Raw genomic sequence first — 23,201 nt, 5'->3', positions numbered from 1 at the left:
GCTTGTGAAAGTATGCCACATGTGTGCCCATTGCAGAAAGTGAGCTACAGCTTTCACCACCCTGGCAGTGCTTCAGCAGCGTTTGCAGCTTCTAGCTCACCGACTGGTGTGCGATGTGACCACACATTGGAAATCAATGTTGCAGATGTTGGGAGTGATTTGTGAGCAACAGAGGGCAGTTGTTGAGTGCCAGCTTCAACGCGCCCATTGGAATTCAGGTCAACCTTCGCACATAAGAGCTGATGAGTGGGCATGGATGTCTGACATCTGTGCCGTCCTCCAAAACTTTGAGGGCTCCACCAAGATGGTGAGGGGTGATGATGCTATAATTAGCGTCACTATCCCACTTCTCTGTCTACTGAAATGCTCGCTACTCACAATTAAAGAGGATGCATTGCAGGCGGAGGAAGAGACTATACAGGGTGATGCTACAGAGCCCAGCCTCATCTCATCTCTATGCAGATTGGGTGATAATGTGGAGGAGGATGAGAACAGGGACAGACGTCCTCTTGGTGAGGACAGGGAAGTCTTGGCTGTCTTGGAAGTCTTGATACCCCTTTTTCAGTCTGTGGGAAAGCTGTATGAGTTTTGCTTAATGATGACCTTCAGTAGCCTAACCCGTGGCTTTGCTTATGCACGTTATTTCTCAAAACACATTGCAGATCAGGCCATTTCCCAACTCTGTAGTCATGAAATTCAAGGCGTAAAGAGAGATCTTTGTGTGTGACTAAGCACCACCAAGAAGTGTGAGATTATGTTGGATTGGCTTCCCATTGCTTATTGAACAAGCTGCATTAGAGGACTTCCTGGGAGAAATGACAGCCAGAGTAGATACGGTTTCCCTCTATGCCAGTCCTGGTGAAATACAACTCTCACCGAGAAGCAGTGTTAGACTGAAGAACATTGGGCCCACCAGAGGATTTGATTCTGAGGGCCCACCTTTCTTTCCCACTCCAGAGCCCCATAGCAGCTGTCAGGTTTGCGCTATGAACTCTCCAGAAGCAGAAGTCAGTGCCCACTAGAGAATTCTCCAGTTCCCTGGTGGGCCCGTCCAACCCTGCTGAGAAGCAGCCCTGGCTAATAAAAGTCTGTGTGAAGGTTCCCGGACTCTCTATGGCTGCTTTTTTACTGTAGACTGGCTCCAGCCATCTATAAGACTTAAGATTTGCAATCTGGCACCTTGGCAAAGCCCAATTCTGTTCTCCCTCTGATATCTAACAAACAGGTCATGCTTGAGAAACTTGCACTTACTGCCACTCAGTGTCTTCAGCTCCTATGTGAGAAACTAATGTTTGGGCAGTCAGTCTACCAAATAAAATTCCTGAGATTGAAATTGTGGATGGCTTCGCTTCTGGTACTGGGTGCTAATACCAAACCATGGTGTTACATAATTCACTGGATATTCCTGGCTGGTTGGAGACAAGCTCATTCCCACAGAAAATACCAGTGTCACAGAACGACAAGAGAATGACCGGCGGATGGCACAACATATGGATGCAATGGGAGATAGAGTGGGAAGGAGGGCCCTAGAGGTAGGGAACAAGGGAAGGGACGCCTCCTGACACCAACCTGTGTCTGTCCCTAAGCTCCCCTATCGTCCCTAGATGGGTCCTTCCCCCCCGTGTGTGATCACGTGCCTAAGCCCTCGCTGGCCCTGGACTTAACCTGGCTAGTCTGCAGGCCAGCGAGACTCTAGTCTCACCACTACAATAAGACAGCACAAGGAAGGGAAGGCAAACAATGGGAGGATAGCAACATAAAATACACTTATCTCTACAACAGAAAACTTCACCGCTGCAATAGCAACGAATACCACAGCTTTTCCAGAGACTGGCTCCTTCAAAGAGGTCAGCATAGAATGGACTATAACCAGCAGTCAGCTGATGTATCATGTGGCTACTTAAAGGGAGGTGGGAGTGGCACCAACCAACATCAGCTGACCGCTAATAAAGGGCTGTCAGCAAGAGATTAACATTAACCCTTGCTGACTAAAAGGAAAAAACTACATTTAAATTACAGCATAACCAGAGCTGCCACAAATCTCCAAATTATTTGTGACAACCAGCAAGCTAAGGAGATGGTGGCCTCTATCATAATGAAGGAGTTTGCTCATTTTCTAGGAGACCAACCACCGCTGCTGTCAACCTTGTGAACATTGTGTTGAAGCTTGATTGACCCAGGGCCCACAATCCTCTGCGTCGGGAGGACGTGTTCCATCCCACGGTCCGACTGGGTCCTGCTTCCACAATATTAACCCAGTGTTCCGTTAGTGAGATGTACCATCCCTGGCCACAAGCACTTGTCCACGTGTCTGTGGTTAAGTGGTCCTTCCCAGTAACTGCTTTGGTGAGGGTACAGGTAATGTTCTGGGACCCGTGCTTGTATAAGTCGGGGACGGCACACTGGGAGAATTAGTGGAGGCTGGGGACCGAGTTCCAAAGGACAGCCGCTACCATGAGGTTGCGGAAAGCTTCTGCCTCCACGAGCCTAAAAGGCAAAATTTCTAGTGCAAGCAGTCGAGAAATGTGGCAGTTAAGTATTGTGGCCTGTAGGTGGCTGCGTATCTGCACTTGCGCTTGGAGGGATATGCAGACTCCAAGTAAAAAAAATCTCCCAGATCCACACATTCCTCAAACAAGAATCTGCAAAAACAATTATGCATGCCCTCATCATCTTCCTCCTTGACTACTGCAAACTCCTGCTCTGTGGCCTCCCTTCTACCATTCTCGCACCCCTCCAATCTATCCTAAACTGTGCTGGCCGACTAATAAACCTGTCACCCCGCTATTCCCCAGCTTCTCCCCTCTGTCAATCCCTGTGCTGGCTCCCCTTTGCCCAGAGACTCCAGTTGAAAAGCCTAACTTTGGCATACCAAGCCATCGAAAACCTGTCACCACTGTGAGGCAGTGACCGGGATCGTATACGAGGGACGTTATATATCCCCCAGAATGTGTACAGAGACCTATTAAATCCATTGGAGTGCATTGCTGTCACAAACTCACCTGCGGCTGCAATGCAGTAATGAAGGTGAGCATTGACCTGGTCAGACTACCTGGCTAAGGCAGATTAGTAAAAGCCGGCAGGGCCTTCATTTCTTGGAGGAGGTCACAGGAGGCAGTGGGGCGGCCTCCTCCCTCCAACCCTGGTTTTCCAGTGACTCTTGCCACAGGTCCTTTAAACCCCCTGCACTAAGGATTAGTGTTGTTCTATGTTGGAACCTGCTAGGAGCACAGCAGGGGAGCTCAGCAGGATTGAGTGTGGCTGAACCCACTCCTGGGAAGCCTCTGTACCTGTCAGGCTCTGAGCGACCCGGCGCGGCCATTGCCCACGGCAACCATTGTTTAAAGACTTGTGTTAACCCGGCTGCGAACCGGAGGACTGTCCTGTTTACCCGTGAGTTGCTTAATAAAGCTGTTTATGTTGGACTTGCTTGGGTCACTGCCTCAGTTACTGCACGGTGTGAACACCGCCGCCTTACACCACCATACATCTGTGACCTAGTCTCCATGTACTTACCTGCGCGCAACCTCCCATCCTCACAAGATCTCCTTCTCTACTTCCCTATTATCTCTTCTTGCCACAATCCAATACAAGATTTGTCCCGTGCATCTCCTCTACTGTGGAACTCTGTACCGCTGCATGACCAACTGTGCTCACTCACGGGCAGGGTCCTCTCTCCTCTTGTACCAGTCGGTGACCTCTATTCACATGTAAAGCGCCATGGAATAAATGGCGCTATAATAACAAATAATAATAATTATACTACGTGTACTCTGGGTCAATTGATGGCACTTTCCTGGTGTCTGTCCCTAATTTGATGTGTTTTGGCTGCTTTTGGGCCCTTTGAAGGTGTTGTGCATGTGTTTGGTTTTGACCTCCATTGAATCCAATGGCGTTCGGCTATGTTTAGCGAATATTTGACGATTAAATCAGCGAATATTGGAAATTCGGCGATCGTAATCTGAACCGAATATTGAAATATTCGCTCATCTCTAGTCACGTACACATTTCTCAGCACGTGACGTGGCCGTGCACCTGCACTGGTTAATTTATTTCCTCTCACTCCATCCAGCTCTTAGGCTATAAAGTGAGCATAAATCACACCCCCACACATTCAGCACGCACACCCCGATTACTTAACGCTGCCACCACTCATCAAACACACGGGGTGATGAGTCCCCGAAATCTATGTCACTGTCAGACAATCAAAAGGTCACACACTCTCTATATAGGCTATAGGTTCTTTGAAGCGAACAAGGGTCAACTTAAAGTTTTTAAGCTTTAATATAAAAAGATAAAAATAAAACGACACACAAATATGCAAAACAGTTATAAAATAAAAGGGGAGAAACAAGAGAAATACCTATAACATTCCCGCCTGCAGTTATCCTGTTTCCCAGAGGGAGGAAGAAAGGAATTTTGGAGGCCATCATCCTTCCAGGCTGCCCGCACATGAACACTTCTCTTTGTGTAACTAAGCTTTTTATAGTACAGACCATTGGCTCATATTTCCAGGATGACCTGGACTGGTGTATTTAAACTATGCTGCCTTTAAACGGCCAATAAGTCAAATTGTGGCATTTAAAATACCTGTGTCTTCCTATACAGACAATAGGAAATATTCTGCTTAGTACAGACCATATGCTAACCCCTTTGAAGCTCATGGTCTAGGAGCTAAGAGGTCTGATTTGACACTTCCAGCAAAATCCCCTTAATGCATACAATGCTGGTATATCCTGTTTCACTCTTTTGTCAACTATATGTGTGGCGCCCCTGAGGGTTCGATCGCCACAGGAATGCTGCACTTCTGCAATGGAGTGTGGTGTTCCTCCTCTGAGGTAAGGCCGGTGTGATGGTAGTGACCTAGCCTTTTGCATCCAACACCACATTTCCACCAGAGGGAGCTAGTATGCACTAGTGCTGCTCCCCTGGTTACAGGGAGACTGGGGAACACAAAGGAGTAGGAACCAGTTAGTGGGTGTGGGTGGAGGAACAGTTAGTTAGTTACACTTCTAATTTCATATTTAATAGAATGCCATCTTTGATCTTGGTCTCTGGCAGTCTGTCTGTCAAGTGGTTCGTCCTTAGTCTAGCCTTTGCTAGTCTGTCGGCTGTCTTGGTTGCTGTCAAAACTACTGTGTGTTAATGTGACTTCCCTCCGGGAGCGCAGATCCTGTGTGGGCCTGCACCGGCATGGGACACAGCCCTCGTACCCTGATATTGGGACGAGTGGTAGGTTGCAGACAAAGAATGTCTCAACCCGGCCGAGGACCAGGATCAAGAAGGCCCGGGAACTTTAGAGTGTGGCTCCCTAGCAAATGGGTCCCGGGGAGGATGAAGACGGAGCGGAGCACGCCGCCTGTCCTCGCCTACCTGATCTATTCAGAGGGATTCAGCTGCAAGAGGGGCACCGGCCCCCGACACCCAACCTTGTACTCTACGTCCAGGACGGGAAAGCCCGGTTAGGCCCTGAGGATCCTGCCAGGCCTCGGATAGAGAGGAATTGCCACCCAAGCCATACACCTGAGAGGAGCTCAGAGGGAGACCTGGCCTATCTACTACACACGCACAGACGGGAAAGGGTAAAGTCTGTAGTGCATTAACACTCTGGTGTAGGGATGCTACCTCACACTGGACTTTCTCGGAGGTAGTCGGACCCCCGTCCCTGGTGGCCGCAGGACTCCGCGAGGAGCAGGGAGAAGCCTTGTGCTGCTTAAGAGAACTGTGAGTAAAGCCTTGGAAATTCATCCCTATGGCCTCCGGACTGTTCTTTACGCGCCATACCACGCGACGCGGTGCCCGTACTCCCACACTACTACTCCCCTTCCATCCTGTTTTGCCTGCCCTGAGGCCACGTTCCGCCTGTGGGGAGCAGCGAGAACTTTAGCCGCCATGACACCGGTCCTCAGCCGACTGTAGCGGCGCTGGTGGCCCTTCACCAGACACCACAGGTGGCGTAGTAGACAAATTACCACTCAACCCGGAAAGCCCTAACATCATTTTTAATGTGACAGCCCTGGGCACGGAACGGGTCCAGGCCACGGCTGCATCCCCCTCAACATCTGACCCGGCTCCGAGTATCCCCCATCTTCCCAGGGCAGGGCTTGCGAGTGTCACATATGTAACTCTACTGCTGTTATCTTTTTCCCTTATTGATTATAAATTTTCCTTCACACCTCCCCCCTTTTGAACGTGCATGGGAGTTTAACTTACTTGTCAGCTCCCTAGCACGTATCCAATGAAGGCCCCCCTTGGCCGGATAAACCATCAGCATTGCCATGATCAATTTCCTTCTTATGTTGAATTGTAAAATCATATTGCTGCAAGATCAGGCTCCATCTGAGCAATTTCCCATTATCCCCTACTACTCTGTTGAGCCAACTCAGTGGGTTATGATCTGTGATCATGATGAAGTTGCACCCATAGAGGTATGGCTGCAGTTTCTGCAGAGCCCACACAATTGCTAAACACTCTTTTTCAATTATGCAGGAGTTTCCTGGTTAGAGAATTGGGTGCTCTTCACCTTGAGAATCCTCTAGAATTCTCACCTGGCTGAGAATCGCACCCAGTCCATAAGTGCTGGCATCATTCTGCACCACAAACCAGAGAGTGAGATCTGGGGCCTGAAGCACGGTCGAACTAGCCAATGCTGAGGCCACAGCAATGGGTCAGGCCACACAAAGGGGACTGGTCCCTCAACTAGAGGAAGACTGTATGTCTCAACTAGAAACTGGAGCCTGCAGTATTTCAAGTCCTGCAGCCAACAGTCCATATCAGTCTCACCAAGAAGGTAGCTATAGAGGACCCAGGGGACGGAAAAGACGTCGCCCGACAAGGCCCGCGGGTACCAGATTGGGACACTTGGTATGAGGTGCAGGGAGACGGACAGAGAGAGAACACACAGAAGGGGGTCCCGCTAAGTACTCCCGAGATATCTGAGGGTGGACTGAACCCCTCCCTGAGTAAGCGCAACACGACGAGGGAAGTTACACTGGTACCTGTAACTTGGACTGCAACAACCGTGAGTAAAGACCCTGAGGACTGCACCCTCCTGTCTCTGTGATTATTATTTGCGCCATCACCCCTGCACTACAACGCCCAGCATCATTTACTTCACCTACAACATCTACACTGCCCTGGAGCTAAGCTCTGCCTGTGGAGAGCTGAACCAACCCTGCTGCACTAACATCAGCTCCAGAGGTTCTGCACAGCAGCGGCGGCTCCACATAGCCGCATACCACAGGTGGCGTCACGAACTATAAATATAAAACTTTATTAATTCCCCTGTAAATAACCCCCTTTTTGATTGAACGCCCTGGGTCACGGACCTGGTCACCGCCACTGTGACATCTCCCCTAGCGACGACCGGCCCGCCACCGGGTGCCCCACGGCCCACGGGGCGCGTCACGAACAAATACAGTGAGCCCTCAAAAATTGTTCAGTAGGGATAGAGCTCTTGAGTTTAGGAGGGTAACATGACATAAAATGTAAAAATGCATTTGTAGCGGTCTCTGTCTGGAAAATATCCGTACTAATGGTGCCGTCGGGTGATTTAGAAATCAGAAGATCTAAGAAGTCAATTTATACCTGGCTATATTTCCAGGTAAGCCTGATGATCTTGTCGCTGGTATTAAGGTGGCTAAGAAATCTCTCCCACATCTCCAGGAAAAGGTTGACATTAGTGTTGAGCGAACATGCTCGACACTGCTCGGTACTCGCCCGAGCATCACGCTACTCGGGATGTTAGGCGAGCACCGAGCATTTCCGGGTTACTCGGGCGGGAGCTCGGGTCTCCGCCCTGCAAGTTTGGCGCTCTTTACAGAACCAATGAACATGCAGGGATTGCCAGCCAGTCACTGTAATGCCGCAGCCATGTTGTTTGTGGGCATTACAATGATTGGCTGGCCGCACAGCGTCAACTCGAGTATTTGCAACCGGGCGCCGCCATCTTGGACACAGTCGCTCCGGATCAGACAGTGTAGGGACAGCGCTGCTGATTTAGGGAGAGATATATCCTGCAAAATAGTTAGTGTAGGGTCTGTAAAGGCTGCCAGATCAAACAAACAGTCCTTCTCAGGACTAATATCCATCCCAGGTATATCAGGCAGGCAGGCTGGCAGGCTGTATAGGAGACGCAGTGGTTATACCAGCAAACGCTGCACTACAGTCCTGTGTGCTGCTCCTGTTGCTGAAATTGCAGGACTTAGCTCCAGGTCCCGGGGGCCAGGAAAAATCCTTTTTTTTTATCTAAATCCTCTTTTTTTTTTTTTTTCCTCTTTCACAATGTACAAATACCCATCTTATTAACCTTTTGGTGCCCCACCCCCCCCCAAAAAAAAAGTGTGCCTCTGATTTTTCAGACACAAATATATCTGTTGAAAATAGTCTGGTGTAGGCCAGAGAAATAGAAGTGTGCTTTTGCAGTTCTATGGGCCATATGTATCTAAAAAAAACAGTTTGAGTGTGTCGCTCACTGTTCAGCCGCAAATATATATATATTTTAAAAAGCCTGGTATACACCAGTAAATTATTACTGTGGTTTTGATGTTCCACGGTAAAACATCTCTATTATCCTGTTTTTGGCATTTTTTGCTGTATAAAAATAATAAGTGTCTCCCTGATTTTTCAGACACAAATATATCTGTTGAAAATAGTCTGGTGTAGGCCAGAGAGACTGAAGTGTGCTTTTGCTGTTCCACGGTAAAAAATCTCTATTATCCTGCTTTTTGCATTTTTTGCTGTAAAAAAAAAAAAAATAGTGTCTCCCTGATTTTTCAGACACAAATATATCTGTTGAAAATAGTCTGGTGTAGGCCCGAGAAATACAAGTGTGGTTTTGCAGTTCCACGGTACAAACCTCTGTATTATCCACTTTTGGGCCATTTGTATCTAAAAAAAAACAGTTTGAGTGTGTCGCTCACTGTTCAGCCGCAAATATATATATATTTTAAAAAGCCTGGCATACACCAGTAAATTATTACTGTGGTTTTGATGTTCCACGGTAAAACATCTCTATTATCCTGTTTTTGGCATTTTTTGCTGTATAAAAATAATAATAGTGTCTCCCTGATTTTTCAGACACAAATATATCTGTTGAAAATAGTCTGGTGTAGGCCAGAGAGACAGAAGTGTGCTTTTGCTGTTCCACGGTAAAAAATCTCTATTATCCTGCTTTTTGCATTTTTTGCTGTAAAAAAAAAAAATAGTGTCTCCCTGATTTTTCAGACACAAATATATCTGTTGAAAATAGTCTGGTGTAGGCCCGAGAAATACAAGTGTGGTTTTGCAGTTCCACGGTACAAACCTCTGTATTATCCACTTTTGGGCCATTTGTATCTAAAAAAAACAGTTTGAGTGTGTCGCTCACTGTTCAGCCGCAAATATATATATATTTTAAAAAGCCTGGTATACACCAGTAAATTATTACTGTGGTTTTGATGTTCCACGGTAAAACATCTCTATATTATCCTGTTTTTGGCATTTTTTGCTGTATAAAAATATTAATAGTGTCTCCCTGATTTTTCAGACACAAATATATCTGTTGAAAATAGTCTGGTGTAGGCCAGAGAGACAGAAGTGTGCTTTTGCTGTTCCACGGTAAAAAATCTCTATTATCCTGCTTTTTGCATTTTTTGCTGTAAAAAACAAAAAAATAGTGTCTCCCTGATTTTTCAGACACAAATATATCTGTTGAAAATAGTCTGGTGTAGGCCCGAGAAATACAAGTGTGGTTTTGCAGTTCCACGGCACAAACCTCTGTATTATCCACTTTTGGGCCATTTGTATCTAAAAAAAACAGTTTGAGTGTGTCGCTCACTGTTCAGCCGCAAATATATATATATTTTAAAAAGCCTGGTATACACCAGTAAATTATTACTGTGGTTTTGATGTTCCACGGTAAAACATCTCTATTATCCTGTTTTTGTCATTTTTGATGTATAAAAATAATAATAGTGTCTCCCTGATTTTTCAGACACAAATATATCTGTTGAAAATAGTCTGGTGTAGGCCAAAGAGACAAAAGTGTGCTTTTGCTGTTCCACGGTAAAAAATCTCTATTATCCTGCTTTTTGCATTTTTTGCTGTAAAAAAAAAAAAAAAATAGTGTCTCCCTGATTTTTCAGACACAAATATATCTGTTGAAAATAGTCTGGTGTAGGCCAGAGAGACTGAAGTGTGCTTTTGCTGTTCCATGGTAAAAAATCTCTATTATCCTGCTTTTTGCATTTTTTGCTGTAAAAAAAAAAAAAATAAATAGTGTCTCCCTGATTTTTCAGACACAAATATATCTGTTGAAAATAGTCTGGTGTAGGTCCGAGAAATACAAGTGTGGTTTTGCTGTTCCACGGTACAAACCTCTGTATTATCCACTTTTGGGCCATTTGTATCTAAAAAAAACAGTTTGAGTGTGTCGCTCACTGTTCAGCCGCAAATATATATATATTTTAAAAAGCCTGGTATACACCAGTAAATTATTACTGTGGTTTTGATGTTCCACGGTAAAACATCTCTATTATCCTGTTTTTGGCATTTTTTGCTGTATAAAAATAATAATAGTGTCTCACTGATTTTTAAGACACAAATATATCTGTTGAAAATAGTCTGGTGTAGGCCAGAGAGACAGAAGTGTGCTTTTGCTGTTCCACGGTAAAAAATCTCTATTATCCTGCTTTTTGCATTTTTTGCTGTAAAAAAAAAAAAAAAAATAGTGTCTCCCTGATTTTTCAGACACAAATATGTCTGTTGAAAATAGTCTGGTGTAGGTCCGAGAAATACAAGTGTGGTTTTGCAGTTCCACGGTACAAACCTCTGTATTATCCACTTTTGGGCCATTTGTATCTAAAAAAAACAGTTTGAGTGTGTCGCTCACTATTCAGCCGCAAATATATATATATTTTTAAAAGCCTGGTATACACCAGCAAATTATTACTGTGGTTTTGATGTTCCACGGTAAAACATCTCTATTATCCTGTTTTTGGCATTTTTTGCTGTATAAAAATAATAATAGTGTCTCCCTGATTTTTCAGACACAAATATATCTGTTGAAAATAGTCCGGTGTAGGCCAGAGAGACAGAAGTGTGCTTTTGCTGTTCCACGGTAAAAAATCTCTATTATCCTGCTTTTTGCATTTTTTGCTGTAAAAAAAAAAAAAAAATAGTGTCTCCCTGATTTTTCAGGCACAAATATATCTGTTGAAAATAGTCTGGTGTAGGCCCGAGAAATACTAGTGTGGTTTTGCAGTTCCACGGTACAAACCTCTGTATTATCCACTTTTGGGCCATTTGTATCTAAAAAAAACAGTTTGAGTGTGTCGCTCACTGTTCAGCCGCAAATATATATATATTTTAAAAAGCCTGATATACACCAGTAAATTATAACTGTGGTTTTGCTGTAAAAAATCTCTATTATTCAGGTTTTGGTAGTTTTTTCCGTAAAGAAAAACAGTAGTGTCTCCTGACTGTTGTGACACAAAAATATATCTGTTGAAAATAGTCTTCTGTAGGCCCTACATCCCAGTGTGGTTTCGCAGTTCCACGGGTCAAATCGCTGTACTATCCAGTTTTGGGCCTTTGGTATGTAAAAAAAAGCAGTTTGAGTGTGTCGCTCACTGTTCAGCCGCAAATATCTCTATTTAAAAAAGTGTGGTATACCCCAGTAAACAATAACTGTGGTTTTCCTCTTCCACGGTTCTAATCTACTCTTTATTACCCTTTTTCCATTGATAGTGCAAGTGTAAGCTATTTTACTTCATTTACAATGGGCAAGGCGCGTGGCAAGGGAAGTGGAAGTGGACGTTCTGGTGATGGTTCGTGCAGAGGACGGGGCCATGGCCAAGGTGAAAATGTGCCACAACCAACAGCCACATCTTCTCGCTCCCACTTCTTGACCGAATTACTAGGGAAGCACAGAACAACACCAGTATTGAGAACTGATCAGTGTGAACAGGTTATTAATTGGATAGCAGACAATACTTCCAGTTACCTGGGCGCCACCACCACCGGTCTGTCTTCCACATGGTCAACTCTTAGCAGCCGTGAGTCTCGACCGCATACTCCTCCTCACCCTGATGCTCCTTCCTCCCACCATGCCGAGTGTCGTCAGACAGCAAGTGATCCCACACTTGGACACTCTGAAGAGCTGTTCACTGGTCCATTTCCATATTTGGGCCCCTCGCCTGATACGCTTGAAGTGGTGGAAGAGGAGATCCCATGTTGCGATGCCCAAATATTTGAACAGCCACGGCCACAGGAAGTCGACGTTGGCAATCTGTCACAAGAGGTGGACGATGATGAGACACAATTGCCAGGAAGTGAGGAGGAGGATCGTGGTGCGCAAGTGGAAGAGGAGGAGGTGGTGGATGATCTAGTAACTGACCCAACGTGGAAGGAGGACATGCAGAGTGAGGCCAGCAGCACACAGGGGGAGGGAAGAAGCAGTGTGGTGGCCGCAGACAGAAGGCAGGCAACCGTTCCCCGTAACACCAACACGAGGGATGTTGCCAGTACAAGCGGTAGGTCTTCCAGAGTCTGGAATTTTTTTAAAGACTCTGCTGATAACTCCAAAAAGGCCATATGTTCCACCTGCCATGCCAGCATCAGCAGGGGTGACAAAACTACCAGCCTGACCACCACCAGCATGATCAGGCACATGGCAGCAAAGCACCCGACTTTGTGGGGCGAAACGCAGGGTCCACGACCAGTGTCAGCGGGTGTCAACACTGCTTCTTCCACTGTTGTGCGTGCAATAGAACCCCCTGTTGTGTGTGCAAGGCAATCCCCTGTCCATACTGCATGTAAAGATGCCCCCTCCTCTCAGTCTTCACTTGTTATGGCAGTTTCTCAAGAAGTAGCATCAACGTCCACGTCCCACCGCAGCGTTCAATTGTCCATATCCCAGACCTTTGAACGAAAGCGGAAATTCGCAGCTAACGCCCCACAGGCCGCAGTCCTAAATTCGCACATTTCACGACTGCTTGCATTGGAAATGCTGCCTTTTAGGCTGGTGGAGACGGAATCCTTCCGCAATCTTATGGCGGTGGCCATCCCTCGGTACTCGGTCCCCAGCCGACACTATTTTGCCCGGTGTGCCATCCCCGCACTACACAAGCACGTGTCCCAAAGCATCTGCCGTGCCCTCAACAACGCAGTTACTGGGAGAGTCCACCTGACAACGGACACGTGGACAAGTGCTTGTGGCCAGGGACGGTACATCTCTCTGACGGCACACTGGGTAAACATAGTGGAAGCCGGGACCCAGTCGGACCTTGGGACGGAACACATCCTCCCCACACCGAGGATTGCGAGCCCTATGTCAGTCAGAGTTGCCCCCACAGTGTACAGCTCCTGCGCATCCTCCTCCTCCTCCTCCTCCTCATGTTCAGCCTCCATCTCAGATATCACCACATCAGTTACAAGCTTGAAGCATTGCAGTACTGCCTCCGCCAAGCGGCAACAGGCTGTGCTGAAACTCATAAGCTTAGGTGATAAACCTCACACTGCTTGTGAGTTGTGGACAGCTGTGAAAGAGCAGGCAGATCTGTGGCTGAGACCGCTGAACCTACATCCCGGCATGGTCGTGTGTGACAATGGCCGTAACCTGGTGGCGGCTCTGAGGCGAGGTGAGATCACACACGTACCATGCCTGGCTCATGTGCTTAACCTCGTGGTTCAGCGCTTTCTTAAATCGTACCCCGAGTTGCCAGATCTGCTCGTGAAAGTACGCCGCCTGTCAGCTCATTTTCGCAAGTCGGCTACAGCTTCCGCCGCCCTTGCTGTGTTGCAGCAGCGTTTGCAGCTTCCGGCACACCGACTGGTGTGTGATGTCCCCACACGTTGGAACTCCACCCTCCACATGTTGCAAAGGATTTGTGAGCAGAAGAGAGCAGTTGTGGAGTACCAGCTGCAACAAGGCCGTCGATATTCAGGTCAGACTCCACACATAAGACCTCAGGAGTGGACCTGGATGTCTGAGATATGTACCATCCTGACAAACTTTGAGGAGGCCACCAAGATGGTGAGTGGCGATGACGCCATCATTAGTGTCAGCATCCCACTTGTCTGTCTTTTGCAACGCTCTCTGCAGAGAATTAAAGAGGAGGCATTGCAGCCAGAGTATGATGAGATGGATCAAGAAGCCGTAGCGGGCGATTACACACAGCCCAGCCTCATCTCATCCCAACGTGCATTGGGGGACAATGAGGGAGAGGAGGAGGAGGAGGAGGAAGAACAGGAGCTGCTATCATGCGTTGTAGACGGTAGTACCTGTACAAGTGTCATACCGTCGGTTCAGCGTGGGTGGCCTGAGGACAGGAAGGAGGAGGAAGAGGAGGAGGAGGAGAGCATGGTCAGTCGTCATCTTGGTGAGGACACGGAAATCTTGCCCGTTACCAGTCTGGCACGCATGGCTGACTTTATGTTACGCTGCCTTAACCGTGACCCTCGCGTTGTCAAAATGTTGGGTGACAGTCATTACTGGTTGGTGACACTTATAGACCCCCGCTACAAGGAGAACTTTCACTCTCTTATTCCTGAGGTGGAGAGGTCTACAAAAATGGGGCAATACCAGAAGGCCCTTGCTGCAGAACTCTTAAAAAATTCCCATCTGAACACGCTAGCGGCAGAGGTCACAGTTCGTTGCCCAACCAAGGCGTACAGGCGAGAGAGATGCAACTCCAATCCAGCAGAGGCAGGGGAACACTGTCAACGTTCTGGGACAGTTTTCTGACACCCGCCCAGCTTACAGGCCCTGAGGCGCGGGGTACTCTCACAAGGAGTGGAAAGTTTCAAAAGATGGTGAGGGAGTACCTTGCCGATCGTACCAGCGTCCTCCGTGATTCCTCTGTGCCTTTTAATTATTGGGTATCCAAGCTGGACACTTGGAATGAACTCGCTCTGTACGCCTTGGAGGTCCTGGCCTGCCCTGCCGCTAGCGTGTTATCGGAGCGTGTTTTTAGTGCCGCTGGGGGAATTATAACTGATAAGCGCACTCGCCTGTCAACTGACAATGCTGACAAGCTGACCCTTATCAAAATGAACAAGGGCTGGATTGGGCCAGACTTCTCATCACCACCAAATGACAGCAGAGTAACATAAAGTCAAATCCACTGTGTTATTTCGGGAGGTGTATTCACATGCACCGCTTCACACCCACACATGGGTATATGCTTCCTCGTTTCGGCTGTTTAATCTTCTTCTCCTTATCCTCAGCCTCCACCACCACTATACCACCAGGGTGCCAGCATTGCAAGTTCCTCCGTCCTAATTTTTGGCAGCTTTTGCTGGGAAAGCATAAGCAAATACCATGGGACACCCACTCCCCAATAATGGGACTTATGTTTGTAATATGCTGTACTGCATGGCTCTTGTAAGGGGCATTGCAAGTTGCTCCGTCCTAATTTTTGGCAGCTTTTGCTGGGAAAGCATAAGCAAATACTATGGGAGACCCACTCCCCAATAATGGGACTTATGTTTGTAATATGCTGTACTGCATGGCTCTTGTAAGGGGCATTGCAAGTTGCTCCGTCCTAATTTTTGGCAGCTTTTGCTGGGAAAGCATAAGCAAATACTATGGGAGACCCACTCCCCAATAATGGGACTTATGTTTGTAATATGCTGTGCTGCATGGCTCTTGTAAGGGGCATTGCAAGTTGCTCTGTCCTAATTTTTGGCAGCTTTTGCTGGGAAAGCATAAGCAAATACTATGGGAGACCCACTCCCAATAATGGGACTTATGTTTGTAATATGCTGTACTGCATGGCTCTTGTAAGGGGCATTGCAAGTTGCTCCGTCCTAATTTTTGGCAGCTTTTGCTGGGAAAGCATAAGCAAATACTATGGGACACCCACTCCCCAATAATGGGACTTATGTTTGTAATATGCTGTGCTGCATGGCTCTTGTAAGGGGCATTGCAAGTTGCTCCGTCCTAATTTTTGGCAGCTTTTGCTGGGAAAGCATAAGCAAATACTATGGGAGACCCACTCCCCAATAATGGGACTTATGTTTGTAATATGCTGTGCTGCATGGCTCTTGTAAGGGGCATTGCAAGTTGCTCCGTCCTAATTTTTGGCAGCTTTTGCTGGGAAAGCATAAGCAAATACTATGGGAGACCCACTCCCCAATAATGGGACTTATGTTTGTAATATGCTGTACTGCATGGCTCTTGTAAGGGGCATTGCAAGTTGCTCCTTCCTAATTTTTGGCAGCTTTTGCTGGGAAAGCATAAGCAAATACTATGGGAGACCCACTCCCCAATAATGGGACTTATGTTTGTAATATGCTGTACTGCATGGCTCTTGTAAGGGGCATTGCAAGTTGCTCCGTCCTAATTTTTGGCAGCTTTTGCTTGCAAGGCATAAGCAAATACTATGGGACACCCACTCCCCAATAATGGGACTTATGTTTGTAATATGCTGTACTGCATGTGACGCGCCCCCTGGGCCGTGTGTACACGTGTGTGGGATACCCGGTGCCGGGTCTCTGGGGTCTGTAGTCTCCGTGGCGGTGACCCGATCCCGTGGCTCAGGCTGGTCAAACCAGTGGCAATCTTTATTAGGTTTTGAGGTTAATTGTCCGACTGCTCCACCCGTGGATTGCGGTCAGGGAGTACCACCGCTGCGAGGCAGACCGCTGAGGCTGGTGTTGTGTGCGCAGCATAAAATGGGATAACTCCCCTCGGGAGGAGTATAGCCTCAGGGCAGTGAGTGTGGATAATGGGGGTGATGGTGCACGAGCGCAGCAGGAATGACTCAGAGTCTTTGCAGTGCAGTTCAGGGTCTTTACTGATGATTATAAGGTAGACCCTCCCGGGGGTACTGGCTAGCATAAGAGGCCTGGTCAGTCTGTGAGCAAGCAGGAGTTCCCCTGGCCAGGTGGAGTTGTAGGCCTCCCCGTCTGTCTGCACTCTTCCTGGCTACCTTGCTGTAAGCGGGTAGAAGTAGCCCACGTCCCTGAGTGTACCGTGTAGTGCTCACCCGTATGGCTGGTGACTTGGGGCCTTCTGTTAGCCTCCGCTCCACGACGGCGGTGCTGGTCCCTTGCTTGTGACTGAGCCTCCTGGCTTCTATGGCCAGAGGACCTGAAATCCCCTGGCGGCTGGTTTCTGCTGCTGGATATATAAGTCCTCACAGCTTCGGACTCCTGTGTCCGGTTCCTATTGTCTTCTGCCAGGGCGAGCTCTGCTCAGCTTCCAGCCCCTCGTCTTTAGCTCCTAGCTCCTACAGAGCTCCTTGCTGTTACTTTCCCTTGCTCTCACTCTGACTCTGACTGTTCTCTGTTCTCTGACTCACTCAACCCCACCCCAGATCCAGTTTATAAGGGCAGAATTCTCCCCTCCCAGGACTGGGGCAGGAGGATGTTGCATGTTTAAGGGATCCTGACCAGGAAACCTCCCACTTGCTCTCCGACGTAATCTCTATTACTGTGGTGACCAGACCCCTGGGGTGCCACACATGGCTCTTGTAAGGGGCATTGCAGTACCTCATAATTTTTGGAAAGCATTCCATTCACTGCTTAGGCCAACAGTGCACAGGAGACCCAGTTGCTATAAATGGAAAAAAAGGTTTAGTTAACGCCCTCTGACCTCCATGTCATTTCCAAGGGGCATTGGAGTGCCTCGAAATTTTTGGTAGGCATTGCACTCACTGTATGCCCTATAACTGTGTAGCCGAACCGCTCCTTTTGTTACAGAAACATATCCTACAAGACATATCTGGTTGACTGGCCTGATATTGATGTGAATGGTCCCTGTTCCTCCTGCTCTTTCTCCTTTGCCACTACTTCATCCATCATTTATCACCTGAAGCTTTGTTTTAACGGGAGTCATAGAACTTGGATAGTGGCAGGAAAACATCCAGCAATCCTGGGAGGAGGTAGGATATGCGCCAAAACGCTGACCTCCTCAGGCCTAGCCGCTACTACATACATGCGCTTGCATTACAACAAAACAAAGCAGATGCTAACTTCTATCATCCTCATCATGCTCCTCACCTTGGCACTCTCAACTCCCCTGATGGAGAAGCCAGGGCCCACCGGAGGAGTCTGATAGTCCGGTGGGCTCGGCCAATGCTGCCCTAAAGCAGGCCAGGCTAAGAAAAGTGTGGGAAAGGTTACCGGTACAAATAGGGGTGGCTGGGGACCGAGTATGGACACCCGGCCACCCCCTGGAGGCGGGGGAGCAAGCGGGGACACCCGGCCACCAGGCGGCTGGGGACTGAGTATGGATACCAGGCCGCCGACACAGCCATGGCGTGGTGGCCAGATTCTGCCTCCACATGCCTAAAAGGCCCAATTTAAAGTGCAAGCAAGCAAGCAGTATGGTATTGCAGCCTGGGGGTGGGTGGGTGGCAGGCTGCATACTTGCGCTTGCATTGCAAGGAATGGGAGAGGTACAATTGAACACTGCCCTGGGACAAGGACTTGAATGGGGATAGTTGCAAGTCTGCAATGACAGGTGCAAGGTGGGAGGCATCTTCGCATGTACCATGAACAGGGGTTTGGCATGCACACACTACAGCGGAATAGGCTCTCCTTCCCACTAAATGCACTGGGGAGGGCACAGGTGATGTTTTGGTATACGCGCTTAATCTTATGTATAAGGCACACCAGGACAAATAGGGGCGGCTGGGGACTGATTATGGATACCTCGCTGCCGAAGCAGCCATGAGGTAGTGGCCAGCTTTGGCCTCCTCTAAACTAAAAGGCCCCATTTCAAGTGCAAGCTAGCAGTATGAATTGCAGTCTGGGGGTGGGTGGGTGGCAGGCTGCACACTTACACTTGCATTAAAAGAAAACATAGCAGATGCTAACTTCTGTCATCATCATCATGCTCCTCACCTTGGCACTCTCAACTCCACCGATGGAGAAGTCAGGGCCCACCGGAGGAGTCTGGTTCTCTGGTGGGCTCGTCCAATGCTGCCTAAAGCAGGCCGGGCTAAGAAAAGTGTGTGGGGGGATGTTCCAAGGAGAAATGGGGGCGGCTGGGGACCATTTATGGACACCCGACTGCCCCCAGGCGGCTGGGGACCGTGTGGACACTCGGCCGCGGGGCGGCTGGGGACTGAGTATGGACACCCGGCCGCCGGGCGGCTGGGGACTGAGTATGGATTCCAGGCCACCAACACAGCCATGACGTGGTGGCCAGATTCCGCCTCCACATGCCTAAAAGGCCCAATTTCAAGTTCAAGCAAGCAAGCAGTATGGTATTGCAGCCTGGGGGTGGGTGGGTGGCAGGCTGCATACTTGCGCTTGTATTGCAAGGAATGGGGGAGGTACAATTGAACACTGCCCTGGGACTAGAACTTGCATGGGGATAGTTGCAAGTCTGCATCTTCTGATGCGGCAAGGATCACTTATGATGGGCACACTTTTAGACAGTGACCTGGGAGTCAGAGATGCTTCCAGGGGTCTTCCCCATGCTGTTCCCATGTCTTTTCAGCACTTTATGCATGTGTCACACAGCACATGGCCAGATAAGGTTGTAAAATGTTAAAATGACATTTCCCGGTGAATGCATTTGTCATAGTTGAAAGCAATACAAAAGTGCAAAAACGCATACAAAATGCTACTTGTGAACATAGCCGAAGGTGTGGAGGAGTATTTTTGTTTTTGGTCATTTATTTTAACTTATACACAAGTCTTTTCCCTGGAAAGGATGTTCCTTAACATATTTCACAGGAAAAAAGTTTCACTTTCGTTTTATTGTGAGCCTGTAAAAGTGGCTTAATACCTCTGACCACGTTGTTGACAGCAGTGACCTGGGGGTCAGAAATGCTTCCTGGGGCGATCCCCATGCTGTCCCCATGTCATTTGAGCACTGTCACTATCGTTTTGGGCACTTGTTAGGCTTTTAAAAGACTGCCGGGGGTGCCACCGCAAAAATGCTCGAGTCTCCCATAGACTAACATTGGGCTCGTTGCTCGGGTCGAGCACCCGAGTATCACGGCGAGCTCGGCCCGAGCTTCGAGCACCCGAGCATTTTAGTGCTCGCTCAACACTAGTTGACATGTGAAAGCGCACAAGAGACCCCCATTGCCATTCCCTGGAACTGTAGGAAGGGGTGGTCGTTGAACACAAAAAATGTATGAGATAGTATAAACTGTAGTAATGCCAAAATAAATTCTACCAACCTCTACCAATATTGAGGAAAAACTTGGCTGCTTGGCTCCCATGGTCATGACATATCGATGTGTACCGGGACTCCACGTCGCAGGAGACAAGCCACATATCATTGTCAAAAATTATATTGTTGAGTATAAGGACATCTGTAACATCCTTCACAAATGGAAGGAAGTGTCTCGACTCATTTCTGCAAATAGAAGTCAACGAGTTTGCAGGCAGGCTCACAAAGATCCAAAATACCCAAGACTATGGGTCTGCCTGGTGGGCATAGGGGGTCGTTGTGAACCTTAGGCAGTAAATAAAAAGTGGGGACTATAGGATGTTCTGGCAGGAGAGCTTCCCTCATTTTCTGGGGGATAGCATATAGCAGGATTAAGCTGTTTAAATGCTTTCGCCTCATACACCCTTGTCTCTCTTTTGATCACTACATCTTTCATATTTTTAAGTTCATTAATGGCCTGTCTAAATGGGCGAGAAAGATTATCATGGTTGAAAACTGCATTTAATTTCTCAAGGTCTTCACGAACCAACTTGACAAATATCTCTACTTGTGGGCAGGCAGACAAGGGTGGAAATGCCTGTGAGCGTTAGTACAGGTGCACTGGCAAGGAGGTTGCATCTGATGACGAATGTTCTGCGGCCAGGGACTCCACATCCCTTAATGCCTGTAATTTGATTGCTGTTGTAAATGGAACGGATTTAGGGCTTAAGTGTTTTTTGAAAATTAATTTACGAGCAAAGAGTTCTAAATCTTTGAATGTAGTGAAATAATCAAAACCCTCCACATGTGAAAAAGAGAGGCCTCTAGATAGGACTTAAATTTGTGGTCTAGATAGAGCATGCTGGGATAAATGTATTACCTTTAGGGTTTCTTTGTTTTCTTGTCTCTGAAATTGTAAGGATGAGTCCTCCTTTTTATGACCAGGCTCCTGGAATGTTTTAACGAGTTTGTGGGGATAAACTTCGGCTGGCATAAACTGTTTGTCTAAAAAACGTCCACCACATTCTTCCTCAGAAGTGGTAAAAATATTAGAGGCAGACTGAGATCGGGATCTATGTTTAGTTTTCTTTTGACGCCAATGATAAATCTGCTTAGATTAGTAGTCTCCAAAGATCAAATATTTTTGATCGTAAATATTTTTTAGTTTTAATGCTTTGTATTTCGGATTCCCACTGAGAAAGATCTTCCTCTAAGGATTGATTGAATGTTTTACATTCGTCAGTTGTGAGCGCCTATTTGATTTTATCTCATACAGTTACAATCTCCTTCTCTAGTGACTCTAGTAGTGTACGGGAGCACTTTGTAAGCGCCTCCTCCCACTTGTTAATAAATGATGAATCTTCCAGATATAAAGTAGGGAATAATTGGATACATAGCCCTCTTGGTATAATGTCTTTCTGTAAATAATTTTCTAAGGCGGCCTAATGCCACCAAGTTTCTGTTCTTTTTTTAAAAGTAGCTCTCTGATTCTCAGTTTCAAGTCTTTGATATCATGAGTCTCTTTATCAGTAATCGACTTCTCACCAAATACAACCCCGAGCTGAGTACCCAGGTTTACTCCCAAATGTTTGATCTGCTGTTCCTTGTCCAAACGTGGTTGCAGCTGGAGTACTCTAGCGCAGCGCAGATGGTAGAGCAAGTTGTAATGGACTGGTTTGTGCACTCCCTTCTGAACCCTATGCAGACTTGGGTTGCCCAGGGAGATCCCCAGAACACCAATGACTTGGTCAAACAGGTCGAAAGGTATCAGGGGGTCGACGATTCCTTTGAGAGGCAACCCACTCCCTCATGGGACCCCCAGTATGGAGTAGAGGCTAAAAGGGGGGTGGGGCATCCAAAGTCCAAGGGGGCGGTAGAGGTCATGCTGAGGGTCTCATCGGGGGATGTAATTTGCTGGAGATGTCACAGCCCAGGTCATATAGCTGCCCATTGTCACCTGACCACTGAGCAAATGGACTGTAGCATGGGACGCCGGTATTCATTCCACACATACTTGGCCTGCAGTGTGGACTGTCTGACACGCCCCCTGGGCCTGTGTTGTGCAGGGGAACCCGGAACCGGGCCTGTTGTAGAATGTTGGAGGGTTGTAGTCTCCGTGTGGCGGTGACCCGGTCCGTGCCCAGGGTGGTCAAACCAGTGGCAGTCTTAATGTATAGCAAATGTCCGACTACGCCACCCGTGGATTGCGGTCAGTGGGGACCGCTGCCGCGCTGCAGACCGCTGAGGCTGATGTTGTTTGCGCAGCTGAGTATGGGATAACTCCCCACGGGAGAAGTATTGCCTCAGGGCAGCTAATGTGAGAGATGATGGGAGTGATGGTGTGAGCGTCCCAGTGCTAATGGTGCTGGTGCGGCGAGGAACCACAGAGACGTGCGGTTGCAGTTTTCAATGCTTTACTCACAGTTGTTGTTCATGTCAATGCTGCAGGCGATGACCGCCCGAGCCGTGCTGCGTCCACCAGGCAAGGGACTCTGTCAACTCCCAGGTAATTCCAGAGTGTGGTTCAGAGCTCCCTTCTCTACCTTTCTCTGTCCGTCCCCACCAGTGACCCACCTTTGTCCAGCTTCCTCGGGCCTTCTGTTGGCGAAACCTCTCCTGGTTTCCCTGACCCTATACGGTATGCCTTTCTGGTGGATGTAGTGAGGGGTCGCACCAAGATGTGGTAACAACCTCCGGTCTTTGGCTGAGGAATCTGTTGCCTCCACCAATTTGGGTTCCGGTACCCTGTTCTGCCAACCCTTCACCCTGTATCTCCTCTGGGCATATGGGGTTCCTTCGGTCCTCGTGTCTCTGGGTCTTTCTCTGTGTTCCTTGCTTCCTTTCTCCTCTGTTCCAGTTCCTTTCTTACTTTCCTTTCCGTTCCTTCTCCTCTCTCTCTTTCTGCTGTTTCTGGCCTCCACTCCAGGCCTGCCTCTGGAGCTGGGCCCAGACTGAGCCACAGCTCCCTGTCAGCCCTCTCTTGCTGAACTCCTGTCTTCTTCTCCTCCTCTCTGAACTGAACTGGACTGAACTCTGTCCTAAGATGGTGCCCACCTTATATACCTCCTTCTAACACCCGAGCCCAGATGACTAGCAACCAATGGGC

At 47.9% G+C, this 23,201-nt stretch overlaps 1 protein-coding gene across 2 annotated transcripts in view; it reads right to left on the bottom strand.

Annotated features, from left to right (window-relative positions):
* LOC141273041 (glycine N-acyltransferase-like) overlaps positions 1-23,201 on the bottom strand; it is an 86,117-nt gene that overhangs the window by 36,174 nt on the left and 26,742 nt on the right. The window lies entirely within an intron of this gene.

Source organism: Phyllobates terribilis, unplaced genomic scaffold, assembly GCF_046119375.1.
Source record: "Phyllobates terribilis strain yellow unplaced genomic scaffold, ASM4611937v1 Scaffold_5__5_contigs__length_657084704, whole genome shotgun sequence".
NCBI classification, from domain to species: Eukaryota; Metazoa; Chordata; class Amphibia; order Anura; family Dendrobatidae; genus Phyllobates; species Phyllobates terribilis.
The sequence above is the reverse complement of the archived record's forward strand: the minus strand, read 5'-3'. Positions and strand labels throughout refer to the sequence as shown.